The sequence below is a fragment of the Dendropsophus ebraccatus genome, chromosome 5 (assembly GCF_027789765.1).
Source record: "Dendropsophus ebraccatus isolate aDenEbr1 chromosome 5, aDenEbr1.pat, whole genome shotgun sequence".
NCBI lineage: Eukaryota > Metazoa > Chordata > Amphibia > Anura > Hylidae > Dendropsophus > Dendropsophus ebraccatus.
The window spans coordinates 49765542-49779800 of NC_091458.1; positions in this window are offsets into that span (position 1 = coordinate 49765542).

A 14259-nucleotide genomic window follows, 5' to 3' on the forward strand; every position below is an offset into this window, starting at 1 on the left:
GCCGATCCTCCCCAGGTTCCGGGAAAAGCTGGATCCAGTCCTGGGAAACTTCTCCCAGTTTCCCAGCACTGGATCCAACTTTTCCCAGTACCCAGAGCAGCACGGAGAGGTACTGAGTTAGAAGGAAGCCAGCTGATAAGCAGATTGCCAAGATAACAAAGTTGTTCACTTCGGTTTTACTGTAAAATTATTCATCTCTACCAGAGATATTTTAGCAGCTTTCTTTCTTTTCTTATGCAGAATGTTGATTAAAATGTCCAGTGGAGTAGGCAAGCACATGCAGCACATAAGTAAAGACAAATAATCTGTTAAATTATTGTTTCTTCATATTCTTCCTCCAGCATCCTTCCCCATCTGATTCATAGTCTCTGGCAAGGCCATTTATCTCATCCCCAGTTTCTAGCCCAGCTCATCAATTTATTTCCTAACCCCAGGAAGTCTCCCATCTCATTCCTAATCCATGGCTGCCCATTTCATTCCTAGTTGACATCATAGATTCCCATCTTAATCCAAATCCTAGCATGACTCCTCTCTTAACCCTGGTTTCCAGCACAGCTCACCATCTCATTTCTGGTCCCAACCAGGGCCGTTTCTAGCACCGTGCGGGTGGGGCAACCGCACGGGGCGCTCACAGCTAGGGGGCGCCCTCCCACACCTCACTCAGCAGCAGTGGCCGACATACTGTCTGTGCCAGAGCTGCAGGCTTAGTGTCCAGTGCGCCCCCACATGCAGCACCCGGCTCCTGGGGCCCTTTTGTGTCCTGGGAGATGGCCGGATTAACCTGTGGCTGCTTCAAAGAGGAGAAGGGAGCAGAGCAGGGACGTTATCTGGCCGCTCTGCACATGACCCTGCACACAGCCAGCAGCCCTCAGAGCGTCTCCTTCCCGACCCGGCCACAGCATGACAGCCCCTGTGTAAGTCCTGCTCCCTTATCTTATTACAGCGGATCTGAGCTGTGTGTGGTGGTGTGGGGGGGGGGGGGGGGGGGGGGGGGGGGGGGGTCATGTGTGTCACCAGGAAGACAACAGTATCAGGGCCCGATGTGAGTGGGGAGGGGGGGATGGGCAGCTTCACTAGTTTCTCCTCATCAGTCACTTGTATTTATTGCAGAGAGTTTAACCCTCACACTGCCTCCCTATGAATCAGTTACCTGTGCAGACAATGTAAGGGTTAACCCTATCTCTATGCTGCAGTAAATGTCTGATGAGGAGAAACTGAAGGAGCAGAGAAGTGATAGATATTCCCAGCACAGGAGCCATATTAGTATAGTAAGATAAGTGATAGATATTCCCAGCACAGGACCTATATGAGAATAGTGCCCCTTCTACATGGCCCATTATGCAGTCATATGCAGCCGGTCTGCTGTATTGGTGGTGCAGCCATTTACCTACATTGTTATCGGCCGCACATCCCATGTATATAAAGGGCAATGTGTCACTGATAACAGTAATGTATATGGCCGCCCAAAAGATTCAGCCGGCAAACAAGTGAGCATGTGCCTGCCTGTCAGCTGATCACTGGCAAGTTTATATCGCTATAGGGAAATGTGCGTTGTAAATGTGCGTTTTTCCCACATCCTGTAAATTACGGGCCCTACCGACAGGAAAGCCCTGTGATGGACCGTTTCCCTGCTCCGGGCATCATGCCGGGAGCAGGGAAACTGTTTGGATGACTGTTTGCCCGAGGACTGTAATGGCCAAGGACTGTAATGGCCGAGGACTGTAATGGCCGAGGACTGTAATGGCTGAGGACTGTAATGGCTGAGGACTGTAATGGCCGAGGACTGTAATGGCCGAGGACTGTAATGCCAAGGACTGTAATGCCAAGGACTGTAATGCCTCAGGAAAACTGTTTGGACGACACATCCGCGCAGCTCTTTGTCTGTGTCATGCTCCATAAGGGATTCCCTGTACATTGCGACCGTAAATTAAGGGACGTGGGCATAAGCCCTTTGAAATACTCATTAATGATAATCACACATCTCTTATGGTGCGTTTACACAGAGACATTTAACTGACATATTTTTTAAGCCAAAGCCAGGAACAGACTATAAACAGGGAACAGGTCATAAAGGAAAGACTGAGATTTCTCTTCTTATAAAATCCATTCTGGCTTTCACTTCAATAATCTGTCAGATAAATAGCTGTGTACCAACGCACAGGGGGGGGGGGGGGGGGGGGGGGCATTTTCTCCAGATTCGCCCTGTAGTCAAAACGGCCTAGAAACTGCCCTGGTCCCAACCATGGATCCCATCTTACGCCTGATCTGAAGCATTGCTTTTATCCCCTTCCTGGTCCCTAGCATTGATGCACACTTTGTTTTTGTTCCCAGCATGGCACCCCATCTCAGTCTTGGTTCCCTAGCATGTTTTCCGTACAGAAAACAGCAAAACCGCACTGTATATATCCACTAGATTCTCACTTCAGGACTTCAACTGAGTCCCACTTAATAAACCATATTCAGAATAGTAGTGAGAAAAACTTGGTGTTTGCACACCGGTACCTTAGCACCTCCGGACAACTGTCCTTCATATATCCGGACTCTTTAAAGGGAACCTGTCACCCCCCGTGCCGGGGTGACAGGTTCCCGACCCCCGTTAGAGACCCCTATACTTACCTCATCCCGCCGGGTCCCGCTTCTGGATTCGGTCGGGTCCCGGAGATCTCAGCCGCTGCAGCCCGGCGCGCGCGCTGAGAGATGAGTCCAACGCTCATAGAGAATGACGGAGCGCTGGACTCTCCTGTCATTCTCTATGGGTGTTGGACTCATCTCTCAGCGCGCGCGCCGGGCTGCAGCGGCTGAGATCTCCGGGACCCGACCGAATCCAGAAGCGGGACCCGGCGGGATGAGGTAAGTATAGGGGTCTCTAACGGGGGGTCGGGAACCTGTCACCCCGGTACGGGGGGTGACAGGTTCCCTTTAAAGAAAGGAATCCCCGAACTCTGGTCATAGATCCATAAGTAGACATGCTTTATTCAGGGTGCTGGTACAAAAATCGCTCACAAGGCTGTAACATTCACCCAGCGTCCACCTGTTGTCTTGCGGACGTTTCAGAGGATAAGCTCCTCCTTCCTCATGCGCATGAGGAAGGAGGAGCTTATCATCCCTAGCATGTTTTCCCATCTGACTCCAAACCCTCAGCATGGGTCCCCATTTTATTCTAGGTCTCAAGCATGACTCCTCTCCTCAAGACATGGGTTGCACCCTCCCTGTCTCCAACAGCCTCCTTCCTGCCTGCTATCCAGCATCTCTCCAGTGATATCCAGTAAATTCTTCTCCTACAGTTTGGTGATGCAGCCCAATAATTCAGAGGAAATACAGCCTATTATGTAATCATCAAAGGGGTATTTTTACTTAGTGTTTACAGTGCGTTCTATGACATGAGAATAAATAGGCCTGCACACAATAGCAAAGTGAAAAGACATAGTTTACTTGAGTGATGAAGCAAAATACAAAGACAAAGCAACATGAGGCAAAGAACAACAAAACAAAGTCCAATACAAACACAAAGAAACAAAGTACCATAAAATTGAATTAGACAATAATAAAAGGAAAATTTAGAAAATTATGGCAGCAATGGAATGGCAGGGACAGGTGACATCCCTTACTGCTTTAGGAACTAATTCACCTTCTGTAGGATAGAAATGTATTCTTTATATAGGCAAAGGGGCATCAGCACCAACATAATTATTGCTTGTCAGTATAGTAACAATAAGTCCTGACATTCTGTCAGGTTTTAGCAGAAATAAAATACTGGCTAGCAGTGCAGTAATGTGAGCTACCCCTGCCGATATGATGGTGGCGGTCAAAGCCATAATGCAGGCATTGATCATTCAATAAATCATGACACAGAAGCAGAACGTAATGGATTGTGAACCTGCATTTCAGTAATAGGATTGTGTCTTGCGGTTTCAGAAAAGCTGATTGTGGAAAGCTCACAAAGACTTCTGATGAATATCTCATCTAACTTTTGACTCGCCTTTTGGAATTGACAGAACAGTGAATTTGACATTCTTCAATAATCCTATTGTACGGAGCTTCTTTCCCCTGTTGCAAATGTTTTCAATTTTTCTTTGTTCATTCCTGTTAACCGGCTTAGGTTCCAGAGACCTCAAAAATGCAGCCTGTTAGGAAATGGAAATGTATTCCCTGGTAGGACTGGGTGCATTGTCTGTTACGGCATATTGGAGATGTCTTTTGGATAAGTGTGTATTTGAATGTAAAGGTGAAAGTAGAGACGCCAACATATTGGCATTTAGTTAGTAGAACTGGATGCCTGGATAGGTTTTACATAACTTTATTATGGAAGAGAATCCTTTAAAATGTTTTACGACCCTTGATGTTAGGCTCGTAAGTCTAGCATTGACATAGACGTAAAGGGTCAGTGTGTCTTGTGACCAGACCTCATATGTGTGTATGCACTCTGGTGACCTAGCAGTGGGAGAGCATTGCCTTTTAAACATGAGATGGCCCAGTGACAGCTGTCCAGAACCTGGCTAGGTCATCCTAACTACATGCCCTTCAGTTGAAATTAGTTTATAGTATTTCTGGAATACCCATGGGCTAAGCTATGCTCAGTGTCACTACAGAGGGGTAAGCAATGGATGTACTGGACCTGGCATAGGGAAATAAAGTACAAGACTCACTATGCACCTTCTCTGTGCAGCCTTTTGGTCCCCCCAACAAGGGGGAATCCTATACACATCATTTACATTATTTAACGTATGTGGCCAGCTTTATAATGTGCATGTTGCAAGGGTTGTGAACATGCTGGAAGGGAAAGGGGACTGTCTGTGATCAGCACTGTTCTCAACTGTATCTTTGTCCTCAGGAAGCAAATATAGTTTAAATCTATAGCAGAGCGCCACAGAAAGCTGCTTACAGTCATGCAGCTCTGCCCACCCTGCTTTGCCCAAACCAACACGTAAATTCAGCGGCTGCCACGCTCCATGCTAGACGAAACCCGGCTCACATTACCCTGCACTCCAGCAGACTTCATCAGTTCAAATCTTCAGTTTATTGCACTAACATAAATGTACAAAAGCAACCTTTATCCAAAGCTCTTTGTCCACCTTCTGCACTCCCTATTGGCGGCAGTTTAATACATCCCTTACTAAATCCTTTGGAGTGATGGGCACCTTGTCACATGGGCGTGCTCCTTGTGTCCTCCTTATACTTATCAAATCATATGTCCATATTACTAAAAAGGGATAATTTTAAAGAACTTGCAATAATTAAAGGGGTTTCTGAACTTTTTGCAAAAGTGACCAGGGGCATCGAAAGCTAACACAATGAAAAAAATAACACACCCAGTCCCTGTCTAGAAGCGCTGCCCAGAAGAAGAGCCGCAGTGCTGTACATTCTGCATAGGCCATACACTGTTCTTAGGGGCCACATGCACTTCCTCTTGCACTTGACCCCCAAGGCCAATGACTGGCTTAAGCCTCCCATGCTGAGTGTACAGGGGCATCATCGATATACTTTTGCTGAGCACTTGACCTGGACCTGAAGCAGGGGGTTAGCATGTTTTACTCTTTTTGCCCCTATTCCCTGACCTTGGCCTATTTTTGCAAAAAGTCCAGAATACCCCTTTAAATTCTGCAGAAATGAGTCGTGGCTGTAGTGTTTACACCCGTCTGGGTCACCATTACATAGTGAGAGATCACTGTATTCGGTTATTCATCAGTGTATTAAAACTATTAATAAAATAAGAGTGAGTATCATATATATTGTTATTAATTTCATTAATTCAATGTAGGTTATAAATAAAAGCCTTGGTGTCATATACCTTCAGTGGATATTAATGATTTATTTCATTTCATCTTTTAAACCTGTATTTTGACCTGGCTTGAGAAAAAGAGTATATAGTAGAAGACCATATTGTGATAGAAAAGCTAGTGCTATATCCACATCAGGATCCTGCAGGCTCACTCCTCAGGGTTGCCAGGTGACATATTCCACTGGGGACATAGGTCTCTGTGTGTGTGACAGGGGTTCATGTCAGTGAACATAGAGTCTCTTACCCCCCATGGTGCAGTTGAGATCCATCTAAGTAGATGTCACTCATCACTCACCATGAGGACGGCAACATGGGCAGGAATCCTCCTGGCTGGGAACTTTAGAGATCTGATCTGTGTGCGAGTATGAATGCCTACAGGGCTATAATACTCTACATTTATATATGTGTTTTATTTGTAATTTATCACATAACATTTTGTCATATTCAGCTCATAAAAAAATCTTTTTATTTTCATAGAAAAAATGTTTTGATCCCCTAGTGATCAGCTGTAATATTTATGGGTAGTTAATGGGTAGTGTAATGAGAGATGGGTCTTTGAGAAGGACAGTCAATTTTTGTAGCTGCATTTCACTATGCCTATGATATCAGGATCCGAATTGGAGCACCCACCCTTTATTATCTCATAAAATAAATAAAATGGGTTTTCTAAATTGGCCAACCCCTTTAAAGGAGTTCAGACAGGTAATAAAAAGAAATAACCCTACCCTGTTCCCTCAGCTGCAGCCATTATCACACAGTTTGAGTCCCTTCGCTCAAAACACTTCCAGGGCCTGGGCCAGTTCTAACAAAGTAATAGACAGCGCTCCATAGCAAAAATCTGACAAATAACTTAGGTGAGTTAAATGTATTGAAGGTTCTCACCTAGTCGAGTTGTGCTAACTGCAAGGCACAATTCTTGTTTGAGCACACAATCCAGACAATACATTCCATGTAATCCTCACAGGATCAAGCATTAGACGATACACCTCTTCTCCAAGTATGGGTCAACACGGCGCAGCTCCAATAATAGTACTATATACTATTCTTTGGCCTCGCTTCCCTGTTTGTGCTCGTTCTTTTTGGGTTAGCAGTCGCTGACGGACACAGTGTTGAGTTAGTCAAGCAGGGGACCTGCACGTGGTACATGAGGCAATATGGTTTGATCAAATTATATACCAACATCCTGGCGCTGGTTTTTAAATGTAGCCGAGAGACATTAGTGTCAGCCATAGGTGTGAGGTGCAGCGCTCCTTTCTCTTTTTGTCTGTATTTTACGTTTCTCTTTTTTTTCTGAGTGTTAGCAATCCTCCTGGTAAGACCCATGTGACCCCAAGAGATCCTGTTGACTTCATTGGGGACTGCTGGGTTTCCATCTGGTATGTCTTTATTCTGCAGAATTAGAACGGACCTGTACGCAGTAATTTTGTGTCCGTTCTGATCCTGCAAAATAAACAGAACTTGCAATGGAGCTTTGACGCAATTGTTAACCTAGCCTAAAAGCTGTAAAAATAGTTTTTGACTTTTCTTTAGTCATTTGTACCACATAGAAAAAAATTCACTCCTTGGGAAAGTGCACATTTTTTTTTTTTATTTCACCCCACAAATAATTTTGTTTAGCAATACATTATATGTAATGTGATACTGTCACCTCCCCCTTACTCTATGTGCAGTTCTCCGCACCATCCACAAGCTTAGATGCTGCACATTCCACATATACCTTTATAAAATGTTGTCTTCTTTATGTTCTGAAATCGCTTTAGTTCATTGGTGGACAGTGTCATCTAGGCGGGGCTTATTATCCGTTAAGCCCCCTCTTCCTGCCTCAATCCAGTGCTGTTATCCACTCTTCCCCTGTAATGAGGCAGAGAGAGGCGGTTCAATGGACGCTATGCCCCACCTTACTGACACTGTCCAATAATGGTAAAATCACACAGGAAAACTGGGGTAACAGTATCACTTTAAAACCAAGGGTGTCATTACCACATACAATGTGTTCTACAAGCACTTAAAGTCTTCCACCATATGTACAGTGTAGGCATTGGGTTTCACATTCTCTGGTTAACTGTATACTGTTTCAGAATAGCAATTTCTGGTCTGCAAACGTTTAAGTCTGTTGTCGGAAGAAGTGCTAAGGTTAAAATAGTTGCCCCACTATTGGTTAGAGGTCCGGGAGGAATGTATCCTTTCCTGAGGTCAGGTCTGTCTTCGCACTGGAGCATTGCAGCTGTTCTGTAATCTTTGCCGGGACCTTCACAACTTATTACTGTCAGACACAGGACATAAGGCTTGATAGATATGGAATTGGCAGAACCTGTATTCTACATAGAAATTAGATCATTTTAACCTTTATGCACCCAACACTAAAATGATGTGCCAATGCTCCTTAACAACATTATTAAACTTTTGCACTCTTTGCAGGCTTCAATGCACACATATTCAGTAGCTTTGGTATTGGCGGGTTTGTATGACTTATGGTAGTTGTAGTGTAGTAGTGTAACATTCTATAGGCTTTAGAAGCAGTAAATTACACGAGGGTGAGCAGTGTTTCTCAACCTGTCAAAGCCGACTACCACCCCAGTCATAGAAATTTGAGTCAAGTATCCTTAGCGCTACGTTCCATCTTGATCTTGGGTAAAAGTGCTTAGCTAACAATATATTGCACAACAATGTGCCAGTCATGCAAAAATCAATAATCAATGATAACATCTAAAAGGAACAGAACAAAAGAAAACATTTGCAGCTCATGGTTCAAAGTAAATGTAACTGCATAAAAGTAAAGGCGTTGTCTAATGCACACCTAGTTGTTGTGTGATAAATGATTCTCACCGACCCTCTGCTGTGTCGGGACCTGGTGCCTGGATTCTACTTCCCTTTTAAAACTTAGCCCCTACCCCTCACACGTAAGGAAAATCTATCTGGATTTCTGATCATAGGGTTCTTTTGTGCACGAACACCCTTCAGAATTTGTCTATTCTGGAAAATAGGTCAGGAAATTATAGAGCCTGTCCTATTCCATCACTGATGTTCCCATAAAAGTCTATGGGAGCGTCGGAATTACAGACGCTTTCTTGATGCACATTCAGAATGCTAACTGAAAGCATTTGTGATGCTTCAGGAAACCATCAGTATTTCCTGACCGTAAATACTAATAAGGAAATACTGATGGTTTCCTGAAGCCTCCTGATCAGGATTTCCTGACTGTAAGAACTGACATGAACATTGGAAATGGTAAATGCCCACCTGTCAGTCAAAAACTTTTTTTTATGCCAGCTTAAAACCCATTCAAAATTAATTTGTGGCGCCAGGCAGTCCCTTTAATACTACCATACAATGCCCACTTATTGCCCTAATACAGTACCCAACATACAGAGCTCAATAAATACTCCTATGCAGACTGTAAATACATTCAATGAAAATTTAAAGCTCTAAAATGTTCATATTTGTTATGCTACTTTTTTTTTTTACCATATTTTTTCTATTATGCACCTTATTTGCTTTAGAAACAGCTAACTATATAATAGGTATGTGTAATTGAGTACCTTCAGCTCCAACAAATGTTATTATAACTGAAATGAGCAATCAACTATTCATAGTTAAATATACTGTAGGTGAGATCAATTTATGTGTATTGTAATGAATAAACAGTAGGCTAATATCCATGTAAGAAAGCAAGCTGTTAACATTTGTTACTTTTGCATTACGTCCCCTTCAGACAGTGTGTGTTTAATAAAAAAAATGTTTTTGAGAAAAAAAAACAGGTGCATTAAAGGGAATAGGTCATCAGAAAATGACCTATTGTTAAAATCAAGTTTTTGTGTATAATTAACATTTTTTTGCGTATTCGGACATTTTTCTTTTTCTAATTTCCCACTCCATTGTTTATATTATAAAAGAATCCTAAAATCTGACAGTTTTTGGTCTGGCCACTAAACGTTATTATTAAGTTGACAATTTTATAATAGACAAAAAAGGGGGTATTCAAACACTGAGAAATAAATGAACTTAATCATGTTCATAGGTTTCTTACTCACTCGCTGTGTTGTGGGACTCCTGCGGAAGCTTTCAAACTTTCCTGTCAACCCTCAACTATTTCCCCGCCTCTTATCCAACTCACTCTTTAACCATCTTTAATCTGGTTTCTGCAGGGCCGGACTGGGACTAAAAAGCAGCCCTGGCAGTCAAACCCTACCAGCCCACATACAATGCAGTGCCCTCAGAAGGTACGAGTAATCGAGCAGCCGGACCGCACAAACGATCATGTGGCCATTGAAATATATTGCTATTGTCCAGTGAGATGTGTGGGCAATAGCGATATATTTGACTGCCCACACAAAAGATAAGATGAGCTGAGGTTTCTGTGATAAGGACCTATTAGACAAGCCAATTATCAAATGAAGGAGGTGTACTCCGGCAAATATCTTGTTTTTTTAAACTGGTGTCAGAAAGTTATACAGATTTGTAAATTACTTCTATTTAAAAAATCTCAAACCTTCCAGTATTTATCAGCTGCTGTATGTCCCGCTGGAGGTGGTGTATTCTCTCCAGTCTGACACACTGCTCTCTGCTGCCACCTCTGCCCATGTCAGGAACTGTCCAGAGCAGCAGCAAATCCCCATAGAAAACCTTTCCTGCTCTGGAGAGTTCCTGACATGGTCAAAGGGGGCAGCAGAGAGCACTGTATCACACTGGAGAGAATACACCACTTCCTGCAGGACATACAGCAGCTAATAAGTACTGGAAGAGTGGAGATTTTTAAACAAAAATAAATTACAAATCTTTATAACTTTCTGACACCAGTTGATATAGCCAGAGTAGCCCTTTAATGCAGAGCGGAATGCAAGCTGTGGCAAACTCTGACTTACTAGGTCACATCCCTTCACATCCCGTCACATCTTCACTATCACTACACAAAGAACCATATAACACATAATACATAGGTGCACTGGAAAGTATTATCACACTGCCGACTGTAGTACAGAATACAGAACTGATCAGCTGCACGATGCACTACATGTACTATCAGGCTATGTTCCCACTCAGTATTTTTGCTTAGCATTTTGGTCAGTTTTTTTGCAGTGGCAAATTTTTTAAAATCACGGCCATTATTTCAAATCAACTGCCAGTGTTTTGAAATAATGGCGGCTATTTGCCAATAAATGGCGGCCTCCCACTCAATTTCAGCAGTGTGTGAACAGATCCTTTCTGTGTTCTCAATCCACTCCTGGTTTTGGTTGCAAAAATACTGCGTGGGAACATAGGCTAATAAAGAATCTGCCACTTTTCCTAACCAGTCTGCTTTAGGAAATACAAGTATATAAATGTATTATCCATTAATGATTCCAGAGCATCTTGATCCTCTTTTATTCATCCTGGAAATATATGAACGTCTGGATGTAAATATTCTCTTCGTCATAGTGCCGTGTCCCCACACAGTACAGTGTCCAGGGACAGGAATATGGTGGCATCCAATACATATTAACTAATGAGTGACGGCAGCCTTCCACAACTAAATGGATTGCTGTTCATTGGAGGCGGAGCCTCATAGGTAAAATGAAGACATTGAGGTAGATTTATCAAACATGGTGTAAAGAGAAACTGGCTCAGTTGCCCCTAGCAACCAATCAGATTCCACCTTTCATTTTCCAAAGAGTCTGTGAGGAATGAGAGGTGGAATCTGATTGGTTGCCGGGGGCGACTGAGCCAGTTTCACTTCACACCATGTTTGATAAATCTCGCCCCATTGTGTTACAAAAGTCTCCATGTAGAGCCGACCTTACATAGATATTTCCAGGAGGAATAACAGAGGGACATTACAACACAGAGTTCTAAGTCAAAATGCTCCAGAATTATTATGCTGTGGGAAATAAAAAGGATGTACTGTACAGGTCAGGGGAGGTAACAGGGTCTCTATAATCTGAGACTCACAGAGAACGTCCTTTCTGTTTGAAGTCATGGGGAATTTATCAATTATGTTATGTTATTATTATGTAAAAAGTTCTTATTTCGTCGTAAAACGGGCAGATGCGAATGAATTTATTCGTGAAAGCCCAGTTTACGCCACTTGCACCAGGGGGGCGGGGAAGGGGCAGAAAGGGCGCGCTCAGAGCTGGTGTAGGTTTCCCTCCGTGCGCTTAGGATTTATTTAGTCAGTGCGCCTCTACATAAATCTGCCTACTGTCAGAGCTGGGGGAACATTTTTAAGCCTGGTGCAAAAAACGCCGGACTTAATAAATGTTCCCCATTGTTTCCTTTTTCACCTGCCTCCGACCACCATGACAATGTCTTTCTTGCTGAGGCATTCTTGGCCCCTCATTCCTGTAGGCAGCCACAACTCTATACCTACACAGTAAGGGTATGTTTACACTACGGAATTTGATGGAAATTTCAAGCAGAGTTTGTGCGGCGGTCCCCACATGAAGTTCCGCCTCTCCCATAGACTCAATGATATTGACATGTCAATTCTTTGGGTAGATCGAGCTTCAGAATATCATTGATCTTATGGGACAGGTGGAACCGCCACCCGGATTCCGCTTGATATTTCCACCCAAATTTCATAGTGTGCACATACCTATAAATTAAAAACCAGACCAGAAATCATGATTCATCTAACCTGTACTGCATGCATCAGGGGACAATAGAGGTGAGTTGCAAACAAACTCGCTGATACCCCTGCAGCTGCGGACATTGATGTGCATGTGCAGGAACAGCAGGCATCTGTACATAGGTAAGAGTCACTGAATGAGGCGGCAGGTGGGGTGAGAGGGCGCTCTGGGGGTCATTGTCACAGACATGAGGTACGCAGCTGCAGGGGTATCAGCGGGTTGGTTGGTTATACCCCATAGTTTCCCTTTACCTCCTAGTGTTATGGCCTCTATAGAGACTGATTCAGCCCCCACAAGAGTCACATCAATGGGATGACAGGAACAGGGACTGAAATGACCACCCAGGGTCACTAATCCTCTGTATACTGTAGATATGGGGGCAGAATTTCAGCCCCTATTCCTGTCACCTGTACTTTTAGCAATATGGAATTGCTGCCATAAAAAACAGCATTGCAACTAACTCACCTCCTTCTGGGAGGCCTGGGGGCAGGCGGAGGGAGCTGAGGAGCGGCCTCAGGTGACCCCTAGAGGAGGATGGGTAATCCAGCATTATCCCCAACGGCATCGCCAGCCCGTGCGGGGGCGGGGCTAAAGGTCAGGGGCGGAGCCAATCGGGACACATAGAAGACATCCCAGGTCAGGACCTTGTATGAAAATCGGCTTCTTCACCTGTCTGGGGCTGGGGATCAGAGGAGAGCAGCCCCTACAGGGACTCACCAACTGGCCCAGGGGAATCTGCCTGCAGGGGAGCTCACTGCTTCAGTGTTCCCACAGTATCAGCCAGAGCTCCTCTTCTCCCCTGCTTGCCTCCCGACATGTGAGTGGTCAGGCAGCAGCTGGCCCTGTCTCCCCCTCCTCCTCTGTGCCGTCAGCGATTGCTCTGCAGCGTCCAGCAGCGTCCAGCAGGGTCCAGCAGCGTCCAGAAGCGCTCCCCTCACTGCAGTGTGACAGGATGACAGTGTCAGAAGCCGCGGCCCCCAGTGTCAGGAAGCGGCCCTCTTCAGATGCGCTACTGGTTTACATTAATATACGATTTTAACACACACACTAGGCAGCCTCCCCGGATTGGCAATCGGGCAGCCCAGCGGGCATTTGCCCGGTACGCCAGATTACCAATCCGGGCCTGGGTTTCTGTCCCTATCACTCTACTGAATCCACCACTGAAATGTGTTCAATTATGTGTTGACTGCCAAAGCCTTGTATCAATACTCTATGCTTCTTCTCCTTGACCTATATCCCTTTCATTTGGCACAGCAGACCACTTCCTCCTGCTACAAACCCTCTCAATCCTCGGCACGACAAATTTGGCCTTCACCTGTATCTCCTCATACCTCACCAACATTCAGTGTCTCCCACTCACCTCACCTTACCTTACGCTCCTATGCGTACACTGTTGGAGTTTTCCAAGGTTCTGTCACCTCGATCTATATTTTTGGTCTACATACTGTAATCCAATTGCTTTAAATACCACTTCTATGCTGATACCGTCTTTAGATAATTTTTTAGGAACAGTCTGGATCACAGAGAAGAATGAAAGGTAAGTACGCACTGCTTCACTGATCGGCAATGGGAAACTGGCAACATAGATATTTGCATATCCGTGCTGTCAGTTTCCCTTTAAATACGTCAATGATTACACAGGGCGACATCTTGACATACTATTATGATTATGTCTGCCCCACCGATGATCTGCTCCCTTTATTGCGTTGTCTGTCAGCACCATCCTGATGTAATCCCATCCTTGACATGGCCTATATGTGATCCTATGCTTTGTAGCGTTTTTGAGAGCTCTAATTGATTTAGTGGACGCAATGGAGATGTAACATACACAAATTATGGACAGGTCACTTCTTTTTTTCCACACGCTGAAAACAAAAC